The sequence below is a fragment of the Caretta caretta genome, chromosome 23 (genome assembly GCF_965140235.1).
Source record: "Caretta caretta isolate rCarCar2 chromosome 23, rCarCar1.hap1, whole genome shotgun sequence".
In the NCBI taxonomy this organism is placed as follows: Eukaryota; Metazoa; Chordata; order Testudines; family Cheloniidae; genus Caretta; species Caretta caretta.
Window position 1 is genome coordinate 727,684 of NC_134228.1, and position 26,501 is coordinate 754,184.

Genomic DNA, 26,501 nt, shown 5'->3' on the forward strand with positions numbered 1-26,501 from the left:
CATAAGCTTTCGTGAGCTACAGCTCACTTCATCGGATGCATTCAGTGGAAAATACAGTGGGGAGATTTATATACACAGAGAACATGAAACAATGGATGTTACCATACACACTGTAATGAGAGTGATCAGGTAAGGTGAGCTATTACCAGCAGGAGAGAAAAAAAACCTTTTGTAGTGATAATCAAGGTGGGCAATTTCCAGCAGTTGACAAGAACATGTAAGGAACAGTAGCGGGGGAAAATAAACATGGGGAAATAGTTTTACTTTGTGTAATGACCCATCCACTCCCAGTCTTTATTCAAGCCTAATTTAATGGTGTCCAGTTTGTAAATGAATTTTTTCTGTTTTTGAAGATTTTTTGTTGAAGAATTGCAACTTTTAGGTCTGTAACTGAGTGACCAGAGATTGAAGTGTTCTCCGACTGGGTTTTGAACATTATAATTCCTGACGTTTGATTTGTGTCCATTTATTCTTTTACGTAGAGACTGTACAGTTTGGCCAATGTACATGGCAGAGGGGCATTGCTGGCACATGATGGCATATATCACATTGGTAGATGCGCAGGTGAACGAGCCTCTGATAGGGTGGCTGATGTGATTAGGCCCTATGATGGTGTCCCTTGAATAGATATGTGGACACAGCTGGCAACGGGCTTTGTTGCAAGGATAGGTTCCTGGGTTAGTGTTTTTGTTGTGTGGTTGCTGGTGAGTATTTGCTTTGGGTTGGGGGGCTGTCTGTAAGCAAGGACTGGCCTGTCTCCCAAGATCTGTGAGAGTGATGGGTCGTCCTTCAGGATAGGTTGTAGATCCTTGACGATGCGTTGGAGGGGTTTTAGTTGGGGGCTGAAGGTGATGGCTAGTGGTGTTCTGTTATTATCTTTGTTGGGCCTGTCCTGGAGTAGGTGACTTCTGGGAACTCTTCTGGCTCTATCAATCTGTTTCTTTACTTCTGCAGGTGGGTATTGTAGTTGTAAGAATGCTTGATAGAGATCTTGTAGGTGTTTGTCTCTGTCTGAGGGGTTGGAGCAAATGCGGTTGTATCGTAGAGCTTGGCTGTAGACAATGGATCGTGTGGGGTGTGGTCTGGATGAAAACTGGAGGACTCACACCTGCAATGGGGACATAAGAATGTCCATACTGGGCCAGAGCAAAGGTCCATCTAGGCCAGTATCCTGTCTTCCGACAGTGGCCAATTCCCAGCTTCTGGCAAAAATGAAATAAAAAAACAGACGGAGTTTGCATTGTGTGGCTAAGCACAGAATTCAGCCCCGTATGTCAGTGAATTCCACAAGCACATGCCAAATCCCCATCTGGTGTAAATCCAAATCAGCAGTAGCTCCATTGAAGTCAATGGGTCCAGATCCCCATCTGGTGTAAATTGACACCGCTCCATCAACATTAACAGGGCCCTGTCAATTTATACCAGCGAGAGATCTGGTTCTTTAAAGTAGTAGTCTAATCCAGGCTCACTTGCCAAAGAGCATTAGTTTAAATGAACAGGCCTAGATCGTTATTAATTCCTTATGTTGCGCTTAGTTTCTTAAAGCTGCCACGGACAGATGTTGATATTAGTTTAAAAGCAAGTTAAATCCCCAGCCCTGACTTTCAGCCGCTCTCATTAGAGGAACAGGCCTGCAGAAAAACACACCACAGGGATCAGAGAGGACTGCTTGAGAAAAGAAACTGCATTTTTTCACTGGCCCATTGCTAGTTCTATTCCTCAGAAGGATAAATCCAAAGTGCCGGAGCCAGACGAGCTGAAAACAGCACCAGATTGAAATTCATGGGATTCAAGCTCATAAAAATTTGATTACTTCAAATTCCCTGCTCGTGGCTGATTTTAATGTTCTCTTACTGATCCATATTTAAGAAACGGTTTATTTTACTGAACCCTCTTCAGACTCAGCCCTTCTCCAGCCCCTCTTCTCTCTCTCAGTCCCTCTCGTATAAAGCGAGAAGATAATTGCAAAGAAATAAATTATGTGGCCGAATCACTGTGCCAAGTATGAATGGCTGCCAGGCTCTGCGGATTCATCCCAGAGCAGCATCAAGGGCTTTTTGTGCATTTCCTTAGGCCTGGGTGCTCAACTGCAGTCTGGAACCGTATGTCCCTTCTCCATCTCCTGCATATAATAACTGGGGTTTCCAAAGCGGGTCCTAGGCAAAGCCTCCTCTCTTTGGGTGATCCAGTCATTGCTGTAGGAGATGCAGAATGGAGAGCGCCTTTTGCACAGCGGCACTGCTGAGTCTAAGCCCCCTGTGTGTCTCTAGACCTCAGGGTAAAATTGTCAAAGGCTCCTAAGGCCACAAAGGCCACTTTTGAAAATGGGATCTTGGCTCCTAAGTCACGTAGGCGCTTTGGAAAAGGTTGGCCTTTGTGTCTCTCTTTGCCTCAGTTCCCCCTCTGGGCTCTGGAACTATTCGCATGGCCCTGACTTCGATGGGTGCCATGAGGATCAATAAATTAACAGAGTGTGAGACTCTTAGGTAATGAGAGCCGGAAGCTAGCGAGGCCGTTCTGTGCAATGAACAAGGCTATTTCTTATTCCTGAGCGCCTCTCTCTCCCGGGTGAGCGCACGGCAGAGCCGTCACCGCCAGTAGCAGAATTCTCCCGCTGCGTGGAACAATGCAGGCAGGATGTTTATGGCCAAATATGCAAATCAAGGCTACTCCCAAGTTATTTAAAAATAATAATAATGCAGCTAAACTGCTGTGTCTTGTTTTCAGCACCACAATAGACTGTATTTAATTGATATAATTAAATTCTACTCTGTTCCTCTCATTTACGACTTATTTGTAGCGTAGAATAATTATTTAAAGTGCTGGCCCGCGGGAACAAGCTGGAGCACTATCCGAGATATTGAAGAAGTCAGTCACCAGTTGGTCTGCTTTGCTACAAAAATAACCTCGGCATGTCCCCCGGCACCCTCCAGCCCATCCCCACCCCCAGACTTGCCACCCCTTCATTCATCAGCAGCCACTAGCATTAATGGCAACTGTAGTGGAGCAAAACCCAATTCCTCTGACGTGTGCTGAAGGCTGCCCTGGAATGCGAGAAACCCGATGGAGCAGGAGGCAGGACACCTGGGGGCTGTTCCCAGCTCTGACTCTGCACCCTCGGGACCCTATGCTGGGCGCTGCCCAGACCCTGACCGAGATCAGGGCCCCGTCGCGCCAGGCGCTGCCCAGACCCCAACCAAGACCAGAGCCCCATCGTGCCAGGCACTGCCCAGACCCCGACCGAGATCAGGGCCCCATTGTGCCGAGTTAGCGTTGCCAGGCGTCTGGTTTTCAACCAGAATGCCTGGTCAAAAAGGGACTCTGGCGGCTCCAATCAGCACCGCTGACTGGGCCATTAAAAGTCCGGTCAGCGGCGCGGCAGGGCTAAGGCAGGCTCCCATCCCTACCCGGCTCCGTATGGCTCCCAAAGTGGTGACATGTCCCTATGGCTGGGGGGTGGCCACGGGTTTCCGCATGCTGCTCCCGCCCCAAGTGCCAGCTCTGCAGCTCCCATTGGCCGGGAACCATGGCCAATGGGAGCTGCGGGGGCGGCACCTGCGGACGGGGGCAGCATGCAGAGGACCCCGTGGCCGCGCTTCTGCCTAGGAGCCAGCCAGAGGGATATGCTGGCTGCTTCCGGGAGCTGCCTGAGGTAAGTGCTGCCTGGAGCCCACACCCCGAAACCCCTCCCATGCGGGGCAAGGGTGTTCAGTTTTCGACAATCAGAAAGTTGCCAACCCTATGCCGGGTGCTGCACACATCCTGACCCAGATCAGGGCCCCCTCATGCCATCTGCTGCATGGACACAGAGCAAGAGCCAGTCCCTGCCCAAAAGGATCATTCTCCCCAAGTTACAGGTGGGAACTGGGACCCAAAGAACTCCAGGGACTTGCCCAAGGTCACACAAGGAGTTTGTGGCCAAGCAGAGCAGTGAACCCACAGCTTTCGGGACACAATCCCAGGAGCTTATTCCTTAGGCCCTTTGGTGCCGGGGTTCTTATAGCTTCACTTTACAAAATCTTCCTTTCCACTTGTTTGTGAAGTATCTCATTTTGTGCCCTAGGACTGTGGGTTCTGGCAGAAGTTGCAGGGTTCAGTTTGGGGTCTTTGGCAGGAGAAGATAAACACACGTTAGTTTGCACCAAAACTCTGTCTGACCCCCCCCCCCCCGCACCCTCCCTCTGCTCCGTTTTGGAAGTGGGGTGTCCTGATTTACCCAAGAGCAGGTTTTCACACATTTTAAAAAAAAATATCCATTGGAGACCTTCACAATCCAGAATTTAAAGTGACTTGCCATAAGGCTCACAGCCAAAGGCATTTGGGGAATATTTTACTCTAAGGGAACATGCATGCATATTTAATTAGTGCTCAGTAAATAATTCACCAGAATTGATTTTTTATTAATAAACTAATGTGAGATGGATTATCATGCCAGGATTCGGAGACAGGTACACGAGCGTGTGAGCTTTATAAATGGGGCTGTGCAACTGGATTATTTTAAAAGCTCTCATTTCCCAGCTCTACCTTGTGTTGTAACAGGCTGCGCCGTTTCTTTTTAAAAAACAATTTCCACAAATCACTTAGCACCTGTTATTCATAGCATTTCTAAGCATTACGTGGAGTTCTGTCGTGTCACTGAGGTTTTCACAGAAATGGTCTAGGAATTCTCACAGACCAGAGAAACCCCATTAGCCACAGCAATCCTCAACCAACCCCACTGTCTGCATTTCCTCTGGGACACAGCAAGAAAATGGGATTTTAAGAGCTGAAAAAACTCTTGACTAAACAGCACTTAAAGTCCAGGTTTTCAGTCCCACAGCTGGATGCAGCCATGAACAATGAAGCCCAGTCACCTCAAAGTATTAAAGAATTTATTTCTTCAGGTACCACGGAAAAAAAAAGAAGTTAACAGCCCTGAAAAATATTCTTCTAAACTTCCACCCCAGCAGGAGCCACTTTGTCTGGGGGCCATTCAAAGGGTGGGAAAGTGACAGGCACAGGCAGGCACATAAGTAACAATTATTATGAGTGGCAAATCGTTACGACCAGCTATGATCTGCATTACCCAGAATACGGCTCCTAAAGGGCTCTGCTTGGTTGCAATTGGGATAACGAATACACCACTGGGTTCCTGGTGGCATGGATGACTGGGCTCGGGATGGTTGGTGTTCAGCGCTGATGCTGAAGGTGGTGGGGGGGTGGATGAAAGGGGTGTAAATTTTGCATTTATTTAGCACCCTTAAGCCAAGGTCTCAAACCACTTTACAAAAGGGGCATTCGATGCTGCCAAATGCTATCCAGGAACCAAGAATGTCAGCCATACGAGATGAAGGATGAAGACTCTATCCAGGAAAGTCATGATCCTGTAAAGGATTTAGGGGCCATGGGTGGAAAGCAGCCGAACATGAGCTTCCCGTACACTGTAGCTAAGAGAGTGAACTCAGTGTATAAACAGGCCATATGGAGCAGGAGCAGAGAGATAGCTTTACCTCTAATGGAAAAGGTTCAGGAAGGCTACAAGGATAATTCGTGATCTGGAAAATCTACCTTGTGGTGAGAGACTGAAAAAGCTCAATCTATTTAGTTTATCAGGGAGGGTTAAGAAGCAACTTGAGCATGGTCTGTAAGTATCTACATGGTGAGAAGACAGGAGATGGCTCTTTAGTTTTCCAGACAAAGAGAGAACAAGATGCAATGGGTGGACGCTGAAGCCAGACCTGCTCAGACTGGCAATAAGGGACAGCTTTTTAACGGTGAGGGGAAGTAACCATTGGAACACGTTACCAAGGGTCACAGCGGATTCTCCATCGCCAGAAGTTCTGAAATTGAAGCATCTTTGTAAAAGCTCCTCATTCGCTCAATCCATAATTACAGGATCAACGTGGGAATCGCGGAATGGAATTATCTGGCCCGTGTCAGGCAGGAGGTCAGACCAGATGGTCAGAATTGTCCCTTCTGACCTTAACATTGAAAGGTGGATCAGTTCCACTATCTTCATCTCACAGGCAAGGTTCAGACAGGAAAGGTGACTTAACCATATTCACACACAGCAAATCAGCAGCAGTTCTGTGACTAGAACCCAGGAGTCCTGATTTCCAGCCCCAGGTTCTAACAACTAGACCTCACCCTAAGAGGTAACATTCTTCAGAGGAACTGTTAAACTGAGGTCAAGGCATCTCAATAAAAGCTATCCATCTTATTCCAGAATGCGGGGGGGGGGGTTGTTTTTTAATTTTACAGAGGGCTTCAGAATGAAACTTATAATGAAGATGCAACATCAGTGCCAGAGATTTTACTGTCAAGCTGTCAAAATAATATCCTTAATTCAGTTCCCACTGTCATCAAGAATGTCTGCGTATAACTGACAAGCGTTAACCTCTGCATCGTCAAGGCGGGATAATTCACAGCACAGGGAAACATGCAGTTTATGTCTAACACGTTCGTTCACGGTTTCTGAATTAAATCAGAGAAGTGCAATGCTAATGAGTTTATCAGGTCTGAATGCTCCTGGAAGAGTTGACGGGATGAAAAATACTATACATGATAAAACATCAGCATCTCTTCTAAGGTTTTCTTTTCTAAGGTAAAGAAATTACCTGAAATGCAAAACCTCCTGACGCTATGCAGACCTTATCTAATGACAGACTCCTAAATATTTAAAGGAAGAGCACAACTCCATTAAGTAACTCAACAATCAAAACCAATTACAACCAATTTCACCTCAACAAACATTTTCTTCTCCTTTACCGTTTTCACTACAAAATTAGCAAAGCACCCAGGGGGCCAATGAACCTTCCCTAACTCATTTTCATAGAATCATAGAATATCAGGGTTGGAAGGGACCCCAGAAGGTCATCTAGTCCAACCCCCTGCTCGAATTCCCAGTTAAATCATCCCAGCCAGGGCTTTGTCAAGCCTGACCTTAAAAACCTCTAAGGAAGGAGATTCTACCACCTCCCTAGGTAACGCATTCCAGTGTTTCACCACCCTCTTAGTGAAAAAGTTTTTCCTAATATCCAATCTAAACCTCCCCCACTGCAACTTGAGACCATTACTCCTTGTTCTGTCATCTGCTACCATTGAGAACAGTCTAGAGCCATCCTCTTTGGAACCCCCTTTCAGGTAGTTGAAAGCAGCTATCAAATCCCCCCTCATTCTTCTCTTCTGCAGACTAAACAATCCCAGCTCCCTCAGCCTCTCCTCATAACTCATGTGTTCCAGACCCCTAATCATTTTTGTTGCCCTTCGCTGGACTCTCTCCAATTTATCCACATCCTTCTTGTAGTGTGGGGCCCAAAACTGGACACAGTACTCCAGATGAGGCCTCACCAATGTCGAATAGAGGGGAACGATCACGTCCCTCGATCTGCTCGCTATGCCCCTACTTATACAGCCCAAAATGCCATTGGCCTTCTTGGCAACAAGGGCACACTGCTGACTCATATCCAGCTTCTCGTCCACTGTCACCCCAGGTCCTTTTCCGCAGAACTGCTGCCTAACCATTCGGTCCCTAGTCTGTAGCTGTGCACTGGGTTCTTCCGTCCTAAGTGCAGGACCCTGCACTTATCCTTATTGAACCTCATCAGATTTCTTTTGGCCCAATCCTCCAATTTGTCTAGGTCCTTCTGTATCCTATCCCTCCCCTCCAGCGTATCTACCACTCCTCCCAGTTTAGTATCATCCGCAAATTTGCTGAGAGTGCAATCCACACCATCCTCCAGATCATTTATGAAGATATTGAACAAACATATTGTTCTAACACACCTCACTGCAACATGGAGTCCTGTTATTATTTCTGGTCTGCCTGACGGAGAGACGCCCCAGCAACAGACAGTCAATTTAACTTGCCTGAGACGTGCAGCCGGGAAGTGAGGTTAGCAGCGAGGGGTTTGGTTCGTTTGCATCCCCATCGTGATCTGTGACCTTAAAAGAATCGTCTGCTCATGAGAACTATCCATCTCTCTTGGCAGCAGGGTGCAAAGATTTCCCTAGAAGTCACAAGCCATGGCCCCACTCTGTGATCACAGCATTTCCCTAGCGGCACCCGTCGAGCCTGCAGTACGTTGTGCCAGGTGCTGTACAGACAATCCTTACCCTGAACGCTCACAATTTAGACACAGGAAGAATCAATTCCCCATTTCACAGATGGGAACTATGGTCTGGAGAGTGTCTCTGGGAGAGCTGGGAACTGATCCAGCTCTTCAAAGTCCCACGACAGCCCATTCCGCTTCCTCTGTCCATAACACCCACCAGGGCCCTGATCCTGATGGGGGGCAAGGAACCTTCTGTAAGGCCAATGGCATAACACATGGGCTTGCCTTTCAGTCACTAGCGAGCGGGGACTCGGTTTGAACCAGGCCCCCAGCACTCTGGCGCATAGTGACAGCCAGTTCTGACAACAGGCAGATTTCTGGAGAACTGGCTGCTCCCAGGGTTACTCACCTGCCAGCAGAGCGCATGGAAATCTTGCCATGTGCAATGGTGGGGAAGCAAAACACTCTGCCTGTAAAAAAACCAAAAACTCGTTATGCACATCAGCCTGAGACTCCCATGATACAGTGCGGCGGCTCTCCAAGAGGTGCGTCGTGGTGCATCCTGGGAGATCTAGGCCAACCACTTCAGCTGCCATTTTTCACCGGTGCACCTTTCTCATGTAGAAAAGCTCTTTGGAACAGGTTTAAACTAAAAATGAAATAAACCACCCTTAATCTGAAATCAGACCATTCACACAGGGGCTTGCCTAGGCTTAACTAAGCCAGTTTGAGTGGAGTGCACTCTAAACTCCTGAAGTGGAGTGGCTGGTGTTACACTTGTTTCCCTTTGGTATGGGTTGAAAGTTGGTCACTGCCTCATTTTGCAATCCCCACCCCTCTCCATGCCTCCTTGCTGCATCTATGGGGCAGGACGTGTGCAATTCAAGCACCGTAAACGGGACTGACGTGACACGGGGGAGGCGTATCACACCATCGCTATTGGCTGAGCTTAACAGGCTAATGATTTCGGTTTATGACACGCAGCTGCCATAGCTTTTCCAATTACAAAGAAAGAGCCATTCACAGGGAAAGGTGCCTCCATTTATTTCCCTGACAATCGCATTTTCCTCTAATTGCTTTTCTTCAGTTAGCTGATTAGGGAAATGGGAAGCGGCAGAGAGCGAGAGACGGGGGTTTTATCCTGGGACAGCTCCCGCTGGGGTCCTTGCTACAGTGCACAGGGTTGTAAATTCCTCGGTGGCGTTGCTCTGAGAGGCGAGGTGTCAGGTGAGAGGCACTGGAGTGGCATCATGGATAGGGCAGAGGTGGGCAAACTGCGGCCCGCGGGACCGTCTGGCCCGGCCCCTGAGCTCCTGGCCGGGGAGGCGAGCCCCCAGCCCCTCCCCCTCTGTCCCCCTCCCCCGCAGCCATGCCGCATGGCATGAGCGGCATGGTAAGGGGGTGGCAGCGGCATGGTTAGGGGGTGGCAGCAGCACGTGCGCAGTGGTGAGGGATTGGGTGGGGGTTCCGGGGGGCAGTCAGGGGACAGGGAACAGTTGGATGGGGCAGAGGTTCTGGGGCAGTTGGGGACAGGGAACGGGGGAGTTGGATGGGAGTCCCAGTGGGCCTGTCAGAGGGTGGGGGGGATAGGGGCCGGGGGACAGTCAGGAGGCAGGGAGCAGGGGGGGGTTGGATAGGGGATGGGATCCCGGGGGGGGCGGTTAGGGGCGGGGGGGTCCCGGGAGGGGGCGGTCAGGGAACAAGGAGCAGGGGGGGTTGGATGGGTCGGGGGCTCTGAGGGGGTCAGTCAGGGGCCAGGATGTTTGGGGGGCACAGCCTTCCCTACCCTGCCCTCCATATTGTTTTGCACCCAGATGTGGCCCTCGGGCCAAAAAGTTTGCCCACCCCTGGGATGAAGCGTTGGCCTGGGAGTCAGGCGAGCTGAGGTCTATTTCTGGCTCTGCTGCAGACCTGCTGAGGGACCTGAGGCAAGTTCCAACTTCCGTCTCCTCCCACCCTGCGTCTGTTTCAGTCTGTGAGCTCTCTGGGGCAGGGCCCGGCCTAGGGACCGGAATAATCAGTTGCATAAATACAATCTGGGAAATGACGGCCAAGGAAGGAGCACTGAAGTAACGGGTCTGGGGGTCAGAGTGGATCACAAACTAAATGAGTTAACAAGGTAACACTGTTGCAAAAAAAAAAAAAAGTGAACATCATTCTGGGATGTATTAGCCTGAGTGTTGTAAGCAAGAGATGAGAAGTAATTCTTCTTTACTCAGCGCTGATAAGGCCTCAGCTGGAGTACTGTGTCCAGTTCTGGGCACCACCCTTTGGGAAGGATGTGGACAAACTGGAGAAAGTCCAGAGAAGAGCAACACAAATGACTGGCGGTCGAGAAAACTTGCCCTACGAGGGAAGATTGAAAAAATTGGGTTTGTTTAGCCTGGAGACGAGAAGACTGTGGGGGGATGAGGACATGATAACAGTCTTCGAGTACGTAAAAGGACGCCATGAAGAGGAGGATGATAAATGGTTCTCGTTATCCACTGAGGACAAGCCATGAAGCAATGGACTTAATTTGCAGCAAGGGAAGTTTAGGTTGGGCATTAGGAAAAATGTCCTAACTCTCCGGGTAGCTAAACACTGGAACAAATTCCCCAGGGAGGCTGTAGACCACTGGCACCACAGGGTTTTAAGAACAGGTTAGACACACACCTCTCAGGGGTGGGCTAGCTAATATGTGACCCTGCCTCGGGACAGGAAACTAGCAAGGTCCATTCCAGTCCTACATGTTGATGATTCTGTAATGGGGGGTCCCTGATTTCAGAGGGCCCCTTAACGTGCTGCTGTAATGCAAATAATAAATACTCCGCCCGTGCAAACAGCTCCTTTGCCTTGTCAGCACTGGGGTTTGCATTGGTGCACTACCCCGGGTGCTGGGCTGTAGCCAAGGTCCCCCTAGTCGGACAGACAATGGTGCGTGAACGCTCTTAAAACCCCCTCTTGGGGCTGACAGTTGCCAAAGGGGTTTTCTGAAGGCTGTGTCATCCTCCAAGGCTATTTAAGGAGTTTGCAGGCAAAGGGGGCTCTGTGTCTAAGGGGAGGGGGGTAATTGGGGTCTGTGGCTTTAAGGGATGAGCGTCTGTGACGCTCTTGTTACACACAGCCGACCCAGAGCAAACCGCGCTGTACAAGCCCCCTTGAACTCCGAAGCCCAGCCCCACAAAGACACACGGGCACCTACGCACGCAGTCGGCGACATGTGCTGCAGTCACACCTAGCTCCGACGGCAGCGTGGACGTACCCCTCGTCTGACGTCTCCGCGCTTTTCTACTTCCCAAAGCGTTGCCCTTGACACACCCCCAGGAACATAAATCCCACCCCAGGGCACCACGGCACATGGACAGATTTTCCCCTTCTGGTGGGATGGCTGGCTGCAGCCTGGGGCCAGCCCTGGAGGCAGGAGGAATCCCTGGTTAACTCAGGAACATGAAGCCTTCAAACCAGGGCTTTAGAAGAGAACCCCACGCTGCTCTGAGAGCTCAGCTCCAGGCCTGGTCAGATCTAATACCGAGAGGGGAACCGCGGTGTTAGAGCTGCAGGTCTCCCGCTGCAGGAGCAAGGCAGCTGTAGCGTCCCTCAAATCTGGCTAGCCATGCCCCATTGTTTTGGAGCCTGGTGGGGCCTTTAAGAAGAGACAAGAAGCTCGAGCTGAGTGCACGATTCACACTAGAGCCCATTTTTGCGGCCCATAGCTGCCTGCAGACCCGCCACGAGCAGATCCCAACTTCCGACCTTATTCCAGTTGGAGAAAATCTTCTCCAACTTTTTACGCTCCAGCCTGAGCACTAAGGTGGGTGATTGGACTGTTAAGTCACATGGTATTAGTTCTGTTTCCTGATTGGATGAAGTTGCAAGCACTTCCAGCACAAATGCTTGCAGGTGTGAATTTAAATTCCTGCCTGGGGCTGTCAAATCCTCTTCTGCAGGTAAAACACGCTGCTGGCTGATGAGGGGCGTGATAATCGCTCTACATGTTCATTTCGTTCAAATGAATATTTGCAGGGACTGGTTGCATTATTTGCCCAGGTCTTAAACAGCTGCACAGAGTATAAAGCCAGACAGGGCTGTTATGATCTCATCTGCCTTCCTATATAACACGGGCCATAGGACTTCCCTGCATTAATTCCTGGGTGAAGTAGAGCACAGCTTTAGAAAAACATTCAAGCTTGATTTTAAAGTTGCCAACGATGGAGAGAAATGAACTGCACAAAGCGCCCACCCGCAGTTGTGAATGGTGCTAAGTTCACATGACACTGCGTGCACTGTGTTTGCATGCTCTCAATTCCACCAGACTAAATCCAGAGTAATTCTCAAATCCGTGGAGTAACCCTGGATTTACACCAGAGCAAATGAGCAGAATTTGTTCCCTTGTGTTTACAGCTCAGCTAGGGTCTAGGTTGTCTGCATTGTGTAAGCAGTGTGGAGACTTGATTTACAGTGTGCAGTTTTGTGTATAAATTACAGACACCCCTATGCATAGAGTTTAAGGCCAGATGATCATCCGCTCTGCTCTCCTGCATAACCCAGGCCAGAGAATTTCATCCAGTATAGGAGTAAAGGGCTTGATTCCCTGCTGCCCTGGGCAGACATTTCCACTAGTGCAAAGTGGGTGCTAGCCACAAGAGATCCTAGTGGAAGCCTTGTGCACTTAGGGGCCCTGGGTGCTTTGTGATCAGCGCAGTAGGACGGAGCAGCACACTGGAATTGGCACCTGTCACTCAAGGTGCGGTGTTGGAACAACCTGGGCCCCCTGCGTGACCTTTGGTTTATCTGCAGACCGACACTTATTTTATTTGTGATTTGATTTCAACGCAGCAGTTGCATATCTCCTGAGCAGGCCATTATGGCATGTTTCTACAGAGCAAACAGGTAATTAAACCCGAGAGTTTGCTAACAGCTGCTGCGTAATCAGGAGCTCTTTGCTAATAAGTGGTCCCTTTTCTTTTTATCCAAACACCACGGACATTTCCTCCGGGCGCTGGGCTGCGTGTAATGGACACGTCCCCACACTCTGGGCTGCAGCTTCAAAAATTAATTATTCCACTTGAACTAAACAACTATTTTGATCGTCAATTGCTCCCAGCTGCTACTGTGTCCTAGGAACAGCACTGCCCGGATCCATCGTGTGGCCAGATACAGAGATGTGACCATGGGGCTGCTCAAAGACCTTTCAAAACCCAGCGCTGCAGGTCAGGTGGTGCTCATGTGCAAGCTGATACCCAGAATACTCAGCTAGTTCATGGAGCTGCTGGGTGGGTCTGAGGCACGGGAACATACTAAGAAACCTGGATCTTCTTTCAGGAGACACTGGGTACAATTTTGCATTGCCCTCCACCTTGTGAAGTCATTTATACCAGTGCACAATGCTCCCATTCTGCTTTGGTAAAATCAGGATCGGGGCCGCATCACACTGGGCGCTGCACAGACCTTGACTGAGATCAGGCCCCGTTGTGCCATGCGCTTGCTGCATGGACCCTGGCCGAGGTCGGGCCCCGTTGTGCCAGGCGCTGCACAGACCCCGACCGTGATCGGGGGCCCCGTTGTGTCAGGCGCTGCACAGAGCCTGTCCCAAACAGCATTTAGACAAGCCAAACAAAAGGTCAGGGACAGAGCCAGGGACAGAACCCAGGTATCCTGAGTCCAGAGCCTTCGCCACTGGCCCTTGCTGCCGCTCTGTAACAGCGTGGTGCAGGGGACCATGGGCCATGGGAGGGAGAGAGGTTTCTGAAATCAGGAGAGAGGGAGATGCCTTCTCTCTCCCTGCCGTGCTCCGTGACGTCTGTTCAGAGGGTGCAGCAGGAGCTCTCTGCCCAGCACCCCAAGTGGCCAGCAATGCTGCCAGCATGAGAGCGCTGGCCAAGACGGCATCTCGGGATAAAACCAGGGCCTGCCAGAGCTCAGAGGACGAGTCTCTGCAGCCTGAGCTCGAGAGCCAGGCTCCCTTGCTGGGGCTGTAACAGACTCACCTCCTCTGTGGATTGCACCGTGCACTGAGCTGCATGGTCCCTCCAGCTCGGACGGAGCCACAGGGTGCTGTCCTGGGAGGGGGCTTTAAGGCCTGCGGGGGAGAGCAGTCACGCCCGGGAACTCAGCTCCTGTTTGCCTCTCGTGCATGTGCTTTGCTGCTGTTGTCGTGCACGGGCGAGCCCTCTGGGAGGCCCTGTTTGCACAGAGGGGGGCACAGATCATGCATTGAGTGCGGCTCGGGGGTGGCTTTTTGCCCCCATTGTGGCCGAGCTGCAGCGCCTCGGGCTCCCTGCAGCCACTGAAGTGCCATTTCCAGGCCGGTGTCTCTGCACCAGGGAGCCAGCCCTTGTAACGTCCATCGAGAACCCACCACGCTTCGCACCAGCCTCTCTCCCGCAGGAATCAAGCCAGCACTGGGCCCATAACAAGCCGAGTGGCTCCGTCAGCCGAGCCTATTTCTCCCACCTCCGGGGCTAAGTGCTTCCTACTGCCCGGGCTCAGCCCCAGAGAGCTGATAAATAGCAACCACGGATGAGATGGAGCAAAAGGGAAATTTTCATGCACAGGAGGCTGGGGGGTGGGGAGAGAAGTGAAATGGGTGAGGGAGCCGGCTGGCTGTGATTCACTAGATATTATGATGTTTACTGCAGGTTGTCAGCAAGGCTCCAAGTGATGAAATGTGGATAATATTCCAATTTGGTGCCACTTACCCTCGTGGTCCGTCTCTCCCTGGGCCCTGGCTCGCTCTGTCTGAATCCGCTGCGGCTGAACATAATTACGGGCGTTTTACTAGATTAAATGGGGTAATGTTCGCAAAGGGCTTTGAAGATGAAAAGTTCTGCACAAGTGCTAATTGGGGGAAGAATTTATTAATTAGCACTTCTCACGGAATCTTTCCTACCAGAATCTCACCGCATGTTAACTAAGGTATCCTCAAGGATTTTCAGGACACCTGGGTTCTATTCCCAGCTCTGCCACTGACCTCCTGTGAGCTTGGGCAAATCACTTCCCCACTCCGTGCCTCAGTTTCCCTTCCCAGCCTGTGGCTGTTTGGCCTATGAACTCTTTGGGGCAAGGAGTGTCTCTCGCTCTGTGTCTGCAGGACCCAGCATGACAGGGCCCTGAGGTTTACCTATCACCTTACATAGCATCTGTCTCTTATTACTCATTATTTACAGTAATACCTGGAAGCCCTGGCAGACCCCATTGTGCCAGGTGCTGTACAGACTCAGAACAAAAAGTTTATCTCTTGCCCCTATACAGCCATTTGTGACTTGCTCCATATTTATTTCTCTTTCTCTCTCAGGCCCTTATCTACTGCATTTGGCCAGTTCATATCATTTCCTGAACCTCACAATATTTTGTATACATGCAACATGATGGGGTCGAAACTAGCTGTGATCACTCTAGACAGAGATCTGGGAGTCACTGTGGATAGTTCTCTGAAAACATTCACTCAGCGTGCAGCCACAGTCAAAAAAGCTAAAAGTCTGTTAGGAACCATTAGGAAAGGGATATAAAAAGACAGAAAATATCATAATGCCATTGTATAATTCCATGGTATGCCCACACCTTGAATACTGCATGCAATTTGGGTGCCCCATCTCAAAAAAGATACATTAGAATTGGAAAAGGTGCTGAGAAGGGCAGCAAAAACGATTAGGGGGATGGAACAGCTTCCATATGAGGAGAGATTAAAAAGACCGGGACTGATCATTTTAGTCATCTCTTTTCTAAGAGGGGAGAGGATAGAGTCTATAAAACCAGGAATGGTGTGGAGAAAAAGTGTTATTTACCCCTTCACATAACATAAGAACCAGAGATCACTCAACGAAATTAACAGGCAGCAGGTTTAAAACGAACATAAGGAAGTAATTCTTCACCCAACGCACAGACAACCTGTGGAACTCATTGCCAGGGGATGCTGTGAAGGCCAAAAGTATAACTGGCTTAAAAAAAGAATTAGGTGAGATCATGGAGGATAGGTCCATCAATGGCTCTTAGCCAAGGTGGTCAGGGATGAACCCCATGCACTGGGTGTCCTTAAATCTCTGGCTGCCAGAAGCTGGGACTGGACAACAGGGGATGGATCACGATTCCCCGTTGCCCTCAGCCTTCTGCAGTCATTCACAGCAGCGCCAAGTGGGCATGAAACGCAGCCATCAGCGCTGGCCAAAAAAAAGGGGGGGAGTTAGACAAAAACAAAAGTTCTTGCTGAACACTTCCTGACAATGTTTTTCTTGTGGTTTTTCATCAAAAAGTTAGGAAAGGAAAACTTTCGGGTAAAACTTTCACCAATACTTGGGGGTTATTTGTAAACTGGCAACAGGTTTCGGAATCTGATCCTTTTCCAGCTGTCAAGCCGGGGCTCTGGAGAGTTGCCCCCACCTTGCACTGGGGCAAACAGCTGCAGAGGATGCTGCTAAAGCAACGTGCCCGTGGCACCTCAGGCCAACAGCCCCTGGAAAGGAAAGGGGGGGTTGTGGAACACCAGGAAGCCGAGACTCCTGCCCTCTCCAGCTCGAAATATACGAGCGACCGTAAAACTGCTCCAGAGTCTCATATGAGTTGACAAACCTTTGCCATGGAAAATCATCCATCAACTATGTTTACATGTGAAACTTTAACAGAGGCACGGCAGCTCCCCGCACTCCGGGCTGCCTGGGGGTTATTTATTCCCGGCTCCCCGTCGGCTGAAGTCACAGCTGCCTTTGAAGGAGCAGAGGTAACTTCCCTGGCATCAGTGAGGTGCCGGGGGATCTGGTGAGGCAGGAAGTGACATCGATCTAACGCTCTCAGGGGCTGGGAGCAGCCAAGATGGTCGAATGCCTGGAGTCCCGGGCTGGCCAATGTATTTGGTGTCAAAGGTGACGGCCCTGGAATTAGCAAAGCTGGAACTGTCTGTGAAATAGCAGCACCAGGAGATGGGAAAGAATCATGGCCTACTGGGTACAGCAGAGGGTCAAAGAAACAGAATGCCTCTCCCAGCTGTGAGAGAGGTGTGGGGTCCAGTGGTTAGAGCAAAGTGGGGCTTGCAGCCAGGACGCCTGGGTTCTCTGCCAGCTCTGGGAGGGGCATGGGGAAAAAGGTGCAAACGGCTCCCTGGAGACTGCCAGCTTGGTTAAAATGTCCGTGCGGCCTCTGCAAGAGACTCCTACCTTAAACCCAGGAGGGCTGCGCTGGGGACTGCTTTGGGAGCTGAGACTAGTGGCAGAGCGAGACCGGGACCACATGTCTCTCCTTGCATTTAAATGAACAGCGAGGGGGTAATTCCTCCCCGTTTAATTAAGTGATTGCAGGCAGGAGCGGAGATTCCCATGCTGGCTGCCCGTAATGTCAAATAAATTAATTGTTAAAATGATCCTGGGAAATTTCAGGATTTACTTTCGCAAGTGTCATAATCTAGGAGATTTAAATGCAAACTCAGCACCTTCCGTGCTCCGGAGCGGAACAGGGTGGGGGAAAATGGCTCTGCGGCTTCTGGGAATAAAACCACCTCAGCAGGGATCTGGGACAAGGAGAGCCAGCTGCATGGTCAGAGAGGGCAGCAGCTGCTTCCGAGAGGCCGTATGGGCTAGTGGGTAAGGCCCTGGACTTCCGAGTCAGGACACCTGGGTGCTAGCCTCTGACATGCAAGAGTTAGCAAGTCACTGTCCCTCACATCTGATGAAGTGAGCTGTAGCTCACGAAAGCTCATGCTCAAATAAATTGGTTAGTCTCTAAGGTGCCACAAGTACTCCTTTTCTTTTTGCGAATACAGACTAACACGGCTGTTCCTCTGAAACCTGTCCCTCTCTGTGTGTCTAGCTCCTCCCCCACTCCTCTATTTACACTGTGAGTCCTTTGGGGAGGGGCTGTCTCTAACTGTGTGTCCCGTGCGGCACCCAGCACGGTGGGGGGCCGCAATCTCAGCGGGGGCCTCCAGGTGCTATTATAATAGGAATAATAACAGTTATGTTCTGGGTCACGGCTGAAGCATCCATGCTACCGCTGTTGTTAGCGTTACCAACTGATTTCTTCATTTATTTTCCTCCTCAAAATTGTCTTGACCGAGCCACATAGGAAAACAGGGAAAGGAATTCACATTGAAACAATGCCAGGGCCTTAAGCCAGCGGCCTCAGGGCCAGGAGAAAAACTGGACTGCAAATGGTTCTCCAGTCCAGGGAACATTTTCAGGATACTGAATTTTTCCTGCCCCAAATTGAGACAAAAAGTCAAAATCTTAAATTTTCACAAATCAAAAAAATCTGGAAAAAATGCCAGTTCGGGTTAATCAGAACATTTGGTTTTGTTTCAATTTTAAATGTTTTTTAATGTTTCTTTGCTGGGAATAGTAGGAATTTCCAAGTGAGAAGTCCCAGGGAACCAGAACACAGAATTTGTCATTTAGAAAAGTTGCAATGTCGGGGGGAATCAAAAATTTTCGGAGTTTAAAAATTCTTTTTCTGCAGTTTCAGTTTCAACCAATTGGCGTTTTCTGACACACACACACCCACACACACGCCCCCAAAGATTCCTCTCCCGCTGGCGTTGGGGCCTACGCTGGGCCGGTTTGCTGCCCAATTCCCCGCTCCCGGGTTCTGTGCATGGCAACACCTTAGCGCTGCAGCACACGCCCCGCTCCCAGTGCATCCCTTACTGGGCTGAGACCCAGTCTGGAGGGTGGGGGCTCATTCTGTTCCCTGTATTCTTTGTGGAAAGCCATCGACGCCTGGTCTCTTGTGGAGCAGAGAAGACAGGGACGAGGGCTCGGGTTCCCTCCAGGGCGTGTACTTCAGGGGCAGGGGATGGAAGTCAGAACACAATTGTGAATACGCATTCTGCCAGCTCAGGAGCCCCAGACAGGTCAATCAGTCAGTCCACATGTCCACGTGCCCCTCGCTCCAGAGCGGACAGTGCTGGGCACCCTAGAATGTTTGGTATCTGCCTATTTCCAGGCTTCAGAGTAACAGCCGTGTTAGTCTGTATTCGCAAAAAGAAAAGGAGGACTTGTGGCACCTTAGAGACTAACCAATTTATTTGAGCATAAGCTTTCGTGAGCTACAGCTCACTTCATCGGATGCATACCGTGGAAACTGCAGCAGACATTATATATACACACAGAGACCATGAAACAATACCTCCTCCCACCCCACTCTCCTGCTGGTAATAGCTTATCTAAAGTGATCATCAAGTTGGGCCATTTCCAGCACAAATTATTGCCAGCAGGAGAGTGAGTTTGTGTGTGTATGGGGGTGGGGGGGGTGAGAAAACCTGGATTTGTGCTGGAAATGGCCCACCTTGATTATCATGCACATTGTAGGGAGGGTGGTCACTTTGGATAAGCTATTACCAGCAGGAGAGTGAGTTTGTGTGTGTGGTTTTTGGAGGGGGGGTGAGGGAGTGAGAGAACCTGGATTTGTGCAGGAAATGGCCCACCTTGATTATCATACACACTGTGAAGAGAGTTATCACTTTGGATGGGCTATTACCAGCAGGAGAGTGAGTTGGGGGGGGGGGGGGCGGAGGGTGAGAAAACCTGGATTTGTGCTGGAAATGGCCCAACTTGATGATCAATTTAGATAAGCTATTACCAGCAGGACAGTGGGGTGGAGGGGGTATTGTTTCATGTTCTCTGTGTGTATATAAAGTCTGCTGCAGTTTCCACGGTATGCATCCGATGAAGTGAGCTGTAGCTCACGAAAGCTCATGCTCAAATAAATTGGTTAGTCTCTAAGGTGCCACAAGTACTCCTTTTCTTTTTGCTTATTTCCAGTTTGCCTGCCTGTGCTGGGAACTGAACCCAGGAGTCCCGACTCCCAGCCACCAGGACCACCCCTGCTGTAACCACTAGACCTCACTCCCCTCCCAGAGCTGGGGGGATAGAACCCAGGAGTCCTGGCTCCCAGCCCCCTGCTCTAACCACTAGACCCACTCCCCTCCCAGAGCCAGAGATAGAACCCAGGAGTTCTGACTCCCAGCATCCCCTTGCTTTAATCCATTAGGCCCCCTCCCCTCCCCTCCCGGTGGGAGAGTTTAGCTGCGTGCTCCGTTTCCAACTTGCTGATGAGCAGAGAGCCTGAAATAATGGCTCGGAGAGCAGTGAACTCCCCGCACATTCAGCTTACCGGGGGTTCACTCTGAAACATAACAATGGTGGTTTAAAACTGCATTCCCAAACTTTTGCCCACCCTCTCAGGAAAATGAAACCACTCATGGCCCTCCTCCTCCCCCCACCATGGGTTATTAAAGGTGACAACTACATTTTCCACGCTCCCTCTCCCCACACCAGCCAGCCCTACATGCCCTGCCCTGGGGAGCTCACTCCCTAGTTTGGGCAAGGCTGCTTTAAATGCGAGCCTTGGCTGTTTCACTGCTGACCCTCCTAGCAAACAGCATGGGAAAGGGGGAGCCGCTCAGGGTGACCAGACAGCAAGTGTGAAAAATCAGAACAGGGGGTGGGGGGTAATAGGGGCTTACATAAGACAAAGCCCCAAATATTGGGACTGTCCCTATAAAATCGGGACATCTGGTCACCCTAGAGCCGCTGCGAGGCAGGAAAATACAGAGGAGGGAAAAAACGGGGAGACAGAAAGGAGCAAAACAGAGATAGGAAGGTGGGAGACAGAAACAAAGGCCAGCAACGGCGGGTGGGGGTCGGGGGGGGTTAAGGGCAGCAGATTCCACACACACCCCCCAAGTGACCCGCCTGCAGAAAAAAGGGCGCTGAACCACAGCAGCTAGCTCCGTATTCAGATACTTCCCTGGACCCCCATCCAGGCCTCCCCACATCCGTGGGTCTCCGTGACAGCCTGAGGGGAGATCGGCCTCCTCCCTTCCTGCCCTGCTCCACGGCCTACGGTTACGACTGGAACTCAGCGCTCGGCCGCCGGCTCTGGTACAGCACACGGCACGGCGGGAGCCATGGCGCGAGCCCCTCTGCCTCGGACGATGGCAGCCGCTCAGGCCGGACGGTGACGATGGACCCGCCGGCTCTGGTACAGCACACGGCACGGCGGGAGCCATGGCGCGAGCCCCTCTGCCTCGGACGATGGCAGCCGCTCAGGCCGGACGGTGACGATGGACCCGCCGGCTCTGGTACAGCACACGGCACGGCGGGAGCCATGGCGCGAGCCCCTCTGCCTCGGACGATGGCAGCCGCTCAGGCCGGACGGTGACGATGGACCCGCCGGCTCTGGTACAGCACACGGCACGGCGGGAGCCATGGCGCGAGCCCCTCTGCCTCGGACGATGGCAGCCGCTCAGGCCGGACGGTGACGATGGACCCGCCGGCTCTGGTACAGCACACGGCACGGCGGGAGCCATGGCGCGAGCCCCTCTGCCTCGGACGATGGCGGCCGCTCAGGCCGGACGGTGACGATGGACCCGCCGGCTCTGGTACAGCACACGGCACGGCGGGAGCCATGGCGCGAGCCCCTCTGCCTCGGACGATGGCAGCCGCTCAGGCCGGACGGTGACGATGGACCCGCCGGCTCTGGTACAGCACACGGCACGGCGGGAGCCATGGCGCGAGCCCCTCTGCCTCGGACGATGGCGGCCGCTCAGGCCGGACAGTGACAATGGACCCGCCGGCTCTGGTACAGCACACAGCACGGCGGGAGCCATGGCGCGAGCCCCTCTGCCTCGGACGATGGCAGCCGCTCAGGCCGGACGGTGACGATGGACCCGCCGGCTCTGGTACAGCACACGGCACGGCGGGAGCCATGGCGCGAGCCCCTCTGCCTCGGACGATGGCAGCCGCTCAGGCCGGACGGTGACGATGGACCCGCCGGCTCTGGTACAGCACACGGCACGGCGGGAGCCATGGCGCGAGCCCCTCTGCCTCGGACGATGGCGGCCGCTCAGGCCGGACAGTGACAATGGACCCGCCGGCTCTGGTACAGCACACGGCACGGCGGGAGCCATGGCGTGAGCCCCTCTGCCTCGGACGATGGCAGCCGCTCAGGCCGGACGGTGACGATGGACCCGCCGGCTCTGGTACAGCACACGGCACGGCGGGAGCCATGGCGCGAGCCCCTCTGCCTCGGACGATGGCAGCCGCTCAGGCCGGACGGTGACGATGGACCCGCCGGCTCTGGTACAGCACACGGCACGGCGGGAGCCATGGCGCGAGCCCCTCTGCCTCAGACGATGGCAGCCGCTCAGGCCGGACGGTGACGATGGACCCGCCGGGCCTTGGAAACCCCGGATGTGCCCTGCACAGAACACGTCCGCTGGACATGGCCGGAGCAGCTATCCGCTGAGGCAGCCCCGTAGCTTCCTCGTGTTGGGGCACAAAGCGTCTCCGGAATGCGGGAACGATCGTCCCCCCTGTTCAAAACCCGGTGGCTTGCCGACGTGACTTGCCCAGAGCGCGACTGGGATGCGGGGCGTCTCTGAGCGACAAGACAGGAACCTTCGGGGAGGGGTTCCCAACAGGCCAAGACCTGCCGCCGCTCCCATCAAAGCGGGGACTCCTAGCCCATTTGAGAATCCGGCCTTTAAAGCCTGAACAATGTGGGAGAGAGATTTCCCAGCTGGCTCAGAGCTCAGTAGTCCTGATGGCAGCGAGCCCGCGCCCGACCTTGCCTCACCCCACGGGCTCCCCAGAGCAGGCGCTTCTGGCCACACGCAGCCACAGAGAGACGGCGGCAGCAGGAAACGCCTCGCGCTCCCAGGCAGGGCTGGTCGGAATATTTTTCATCTGAACTTTTTAATGAAAAGTTTATGGTTTTTTTCTTTGTTGGTTTGACCAAAACAACGATTTTCATGAAAAATTTCCACTTGGGGTGAAATTTTCTTTTTTTTTCCCCCTTTTTGGATGCAAACACGGAACCTTCCCCCGTTTTGAGGTGTTTGAAAACAACAGTTTGAGGGGGCATCGATGAAAAAAAAACCCAAAACTTTCTGTGGGCAATTAAAAGAAAAAAAGGGAGGTGGGGGGAATTTCCAACCAAGTCCAATTGCCATTTTTCACCCTCCCTGGCTGCTGTGCATTAGCTTGGGAGCCCATCGGCTGGAGAGCCCAGGCCGCGTTCTCAGATTGGTGTGGTGCCAACAGCCGACTCTCTCTGCCGCTTCTTTCTATAAACTTGCTAAGGAGAAGTTTACTTGCTTCCCTGACTTCTCATCCGCGGACTGAGCTGAAAAATAGCAGGCCGAACCCAGGCGTCCTTCTTCGGGTCGCTGATTGATTGATTTCTCTCTTGGCATTTCAATGTTCTCTCACCAAGCTTTATCCTGGCGCATATTTAAATCCATCAGCTACAATCTATAAGGAGGTTGAGTTATGTCAATGCCCTTAATATCTGCTGCCATCCGTTATCTTTTATCCTCACGTATTTTATCTTTTATCCTCACATATTACTCAGGGCGGTCTCTATCCATTACCAGACCCTGGAGGGCTCCCTCCCTCTGCCCGCATCCTAGACCATTCGCCAGGATTCCTGGAGAGGAGTTTGGAAGACAGCAGCAGGGAGACCAGCAGGGGAGCTGCTTGGAGCTCCTGGTCATGGCATCGCCTTGGAGATTCGTGCCCAAACAGCCTGTTGGATCGGTAATCAAGAGAGGCCCCCGCAATGGGAGGCCAGGCCAGGGCTCTGCCCTGCCTGTGTTTGCCCCGACCCCCTGGGAGAACAGCAGCAAAGCCCGTACACGAAGGAATATTCCCAGGCATGAACGTGCTCCCCGGTAGGCCGGGTCATCCTCTAACACACCCTCCAGGTCAGCATCCCGTGGCACCGTCTCAGCTGGCGGGATCATGCAGCCCATGGGTCACCATCTGGGTCAGTAGGAGGCGAGTCTGTTATCGCCCCAGGCAGGAGCTCTGGAAAAAGTCAGGGCCCTGCTGCGGCTGGTCCCGTGGGGAGGATTTCAGCCGCGGACACAGAGGCCAGCAGACTCACGCTGCGAACTCCAGCTGAGTCCACCCAACTGCTCCCAAGTCGCTGCTCTTGGGCTGGAAGCTGGGTGCCCCTGCCGCTCCGCAGCACCCACTGCCAGGACCGTGGCTGGAATGGCAGCAAGGCTCTGTCCCCCCGACCCCGTCGGCTCCTCGCTCTCACCCGCAGCGAGCCCCTCAGTCACCCACGGGGCTCACGCAAGGAACGGGCAAAGTCCTGCTTCTCCAAACGCAGGAGGCACCAAGGCCAAAGGGGGCAGGTTTTTAGCCGGCACTAGCGTGTTCCAGGGTCCCCCTGTGCTCACTGGCTACCCCCTGGATTTCTTGCTTTTCTTCTCTTGCCCTCTGTCTGTCTGTTCTCCCCCCTCGCACCGACACAAACACCATACCCAGCGAAAGCCCCTCCATCCACCCAGTCTGAAACTCCTGAGCGGGCTCCCATAACCCTTCTCTCTTTGGTCGGGGCTTGTGATGAATGTACCCGTACGGCTGTGTTAATGGAACGTGAGTTCACACCCATCACGAGGGTTGCCAACTTTCTACAGCCGAACACACTTGCCGCGCCCCCTGCCCTGCCCCTCCTCCGAGGCCCCACCCCTTGCTCACTCCACCCCCCCCCATCGCTCGCTCTCCCCACCCTCACTCACACACTCATTTTCATCAGGCTGGCTCAGGGGCTTGGGGTGCCAGAGGGGGTGAGGGCTCCAACTGGAGGTGCAGACTCTGGGGTGGAGCCAGGGATGAGGGGTTTGGGGTGCAGGAGGCTGCTCTGGGCTGGGGGGTGGAGCCAAGGGGTTCAGAGTATGGAAGGGAGCTCCGGTCTGAGGCAGGGGGTTGGGGTATGGGAGAGGATGTGAGCTCTGGGCTGGGGGGTGCGAGTTCCGGGGTGGGGACAGAAATGAGGGGTTCAGGGTGTAGGAGAGGGCTCCGGACTGGGGCAGGGGGTTGGGGTGCCAGAGGGGGTGAGGGCTTCGGCTGGGGGTGCAGAGTCTAGGGTGGAGCTAGGGATGAGGGGTTTGGGGTGTAGGAGGGGGCTCTGGGCTGGGACCGAGAGGTTCAGAGAGTGGGAAGGGGATCAGGACTGGGGCAGGGGATTGGGGCACGGATGGGTGAGGGCTCCTGCTGGGGATGCAGACTCTGCGGTGGGTCTGGGGATGATGGATTTGGGGTGCAGGAGGCTGCTCTGGGCTGGGATCGAGGGGTTTGGAGAGTAGGAGGGGGATCAGGTCTGGGGCAGGGGCACTGGGAGGACGGGGGGCAGGCTCCGGGCAGCACTTACCTGAGGCAGCTCCCAAAAGCAGTGGCATGTGCCCCCTCTGGCTCCCACGCAGAGGCGTGGCCAGGCGCCTCTGCGTGCTGCCCCATCCGCAGCTGTCGCCCCCACAGCTTCCATTGGCCACGGTTCCTGGCCCATGGAAGCTGTGGAGCTGGCACTGGGGGCGGGGCCAGTGCGTGGAGCCCCCTGGCTGCCCCTACGCCTAGCAGCCGGAGTGCGGGCATGCTGATGCTTCCGGGAGCCGTGCGGAGCCAAGGCAGGCAGGGAGCCTGCCTTCGCCCCACTGCGCCGCCGACCGGAGCCGCCAGGGTCCCTTTTCGACTGGGCGTTCTGGTCAAAAACCGGATACCAGGCAACCATACCCACCATACCCACCATGCTCAGCAAGGCTTTAATTCTGCCCGGGACAAGGTTCCGCCCGGCTCACAACAGCACAGGGAGGGGCTTTCTCCACCCCACGCACGTTAATAGGAGTAGCGTGCAGGCCGAGAGCCACAGGGGCTCTCCTGGTTTGCATGCCCACAGCCCGCCAACCCGAAGAACTCACGAATCCCGCGTCAGCCCCTCCCCCCAAACATTGTGCGCTTGGCCCAAAGTCTCATGAGAGTTTTTTATATATATATCGAGTATGTTGCGCTTTTTGGTCCATCTTTTGGCGGCTGACCTGCCCCTCCCGCGCATGCAGGTGACAATTAGGATGACCCACTCACCCACGTTCGTTGGGAAGGTGAGTCTGGCCCCTGCTCCAGGAGCTCTCACCCCTCATCTGCCCTGCCCAGCCCAGCAATTAATCCCCACCCCACCCCCATCAGTTCAGTCCCCTCCGGCTCACCTCTGCTTCTCCTGGGGTTCTTCACCCCTACCCAGAGGGGAAGTGGGGCTGCAGCAGGGTCCCCAGGCTGGGAGGGGAAGCTCCAGGGGCTGCTCCCCACCCAGGCCTGTCCCTTCCCAGACAGCTGCTGCCGGGAGGGTGGCAGGAGAACACAAGAGTTGCCCTGCTTTGGTTGCTGGGGGGTGCCAGGGAGAGAATTGCCTCCACCCTGCAGCGGTCCCTGGAGACAGGCAGCCAGTCCAAGGGCTCAAATTCACGAGAGGGCTGGAGCCTCCCACATCCTCAGCAGCCTGGCTGCACCCGCCAACGAAAATCACACGTCCCCGGTGAAAAGAACTGCAGGAGCTGGCAACATGGTGCATCTGTTGTGCACGGGCCTACAGCCTGGGCCAGATATTGCCCAGAGCCCAGCTCCTGTTAGGCACCGAAAGACGTGGCTGCATTTCCAGCACCTGGGGGAAACCTGGCCCTGATTTTATGCATGCGTTCTACATGTATGCCCCCGACAT

At 53.1% G+C, this 26,501-nt stretch overlaps 1 long non-coding RNA gene across 2 annotated transcripts; it reads right to left on the reverse strand.

The window, feature by feature from the left end:
- LOC125628129 (uncharacterized) lies at positions 1–26,501 on the reverse strand. Of its 2 annotated transcripts, none has more exons than XR_007354154.2 (3): positions 25,993–26,501; positions 8,443–8,503; positions 1–1,108 (listed from the first exon to the last, which is right to left on the reverse strand). It is a non-coding gene; the product is annotated as an uncharacterized LOC125628129 (long non-coding RNA). The 2 variants fall into 2 exon arrangements; XR_012665844.1 differs by lacking the exon at positions 25,993–26,501 and adding an exon at positions 14,714–14,856.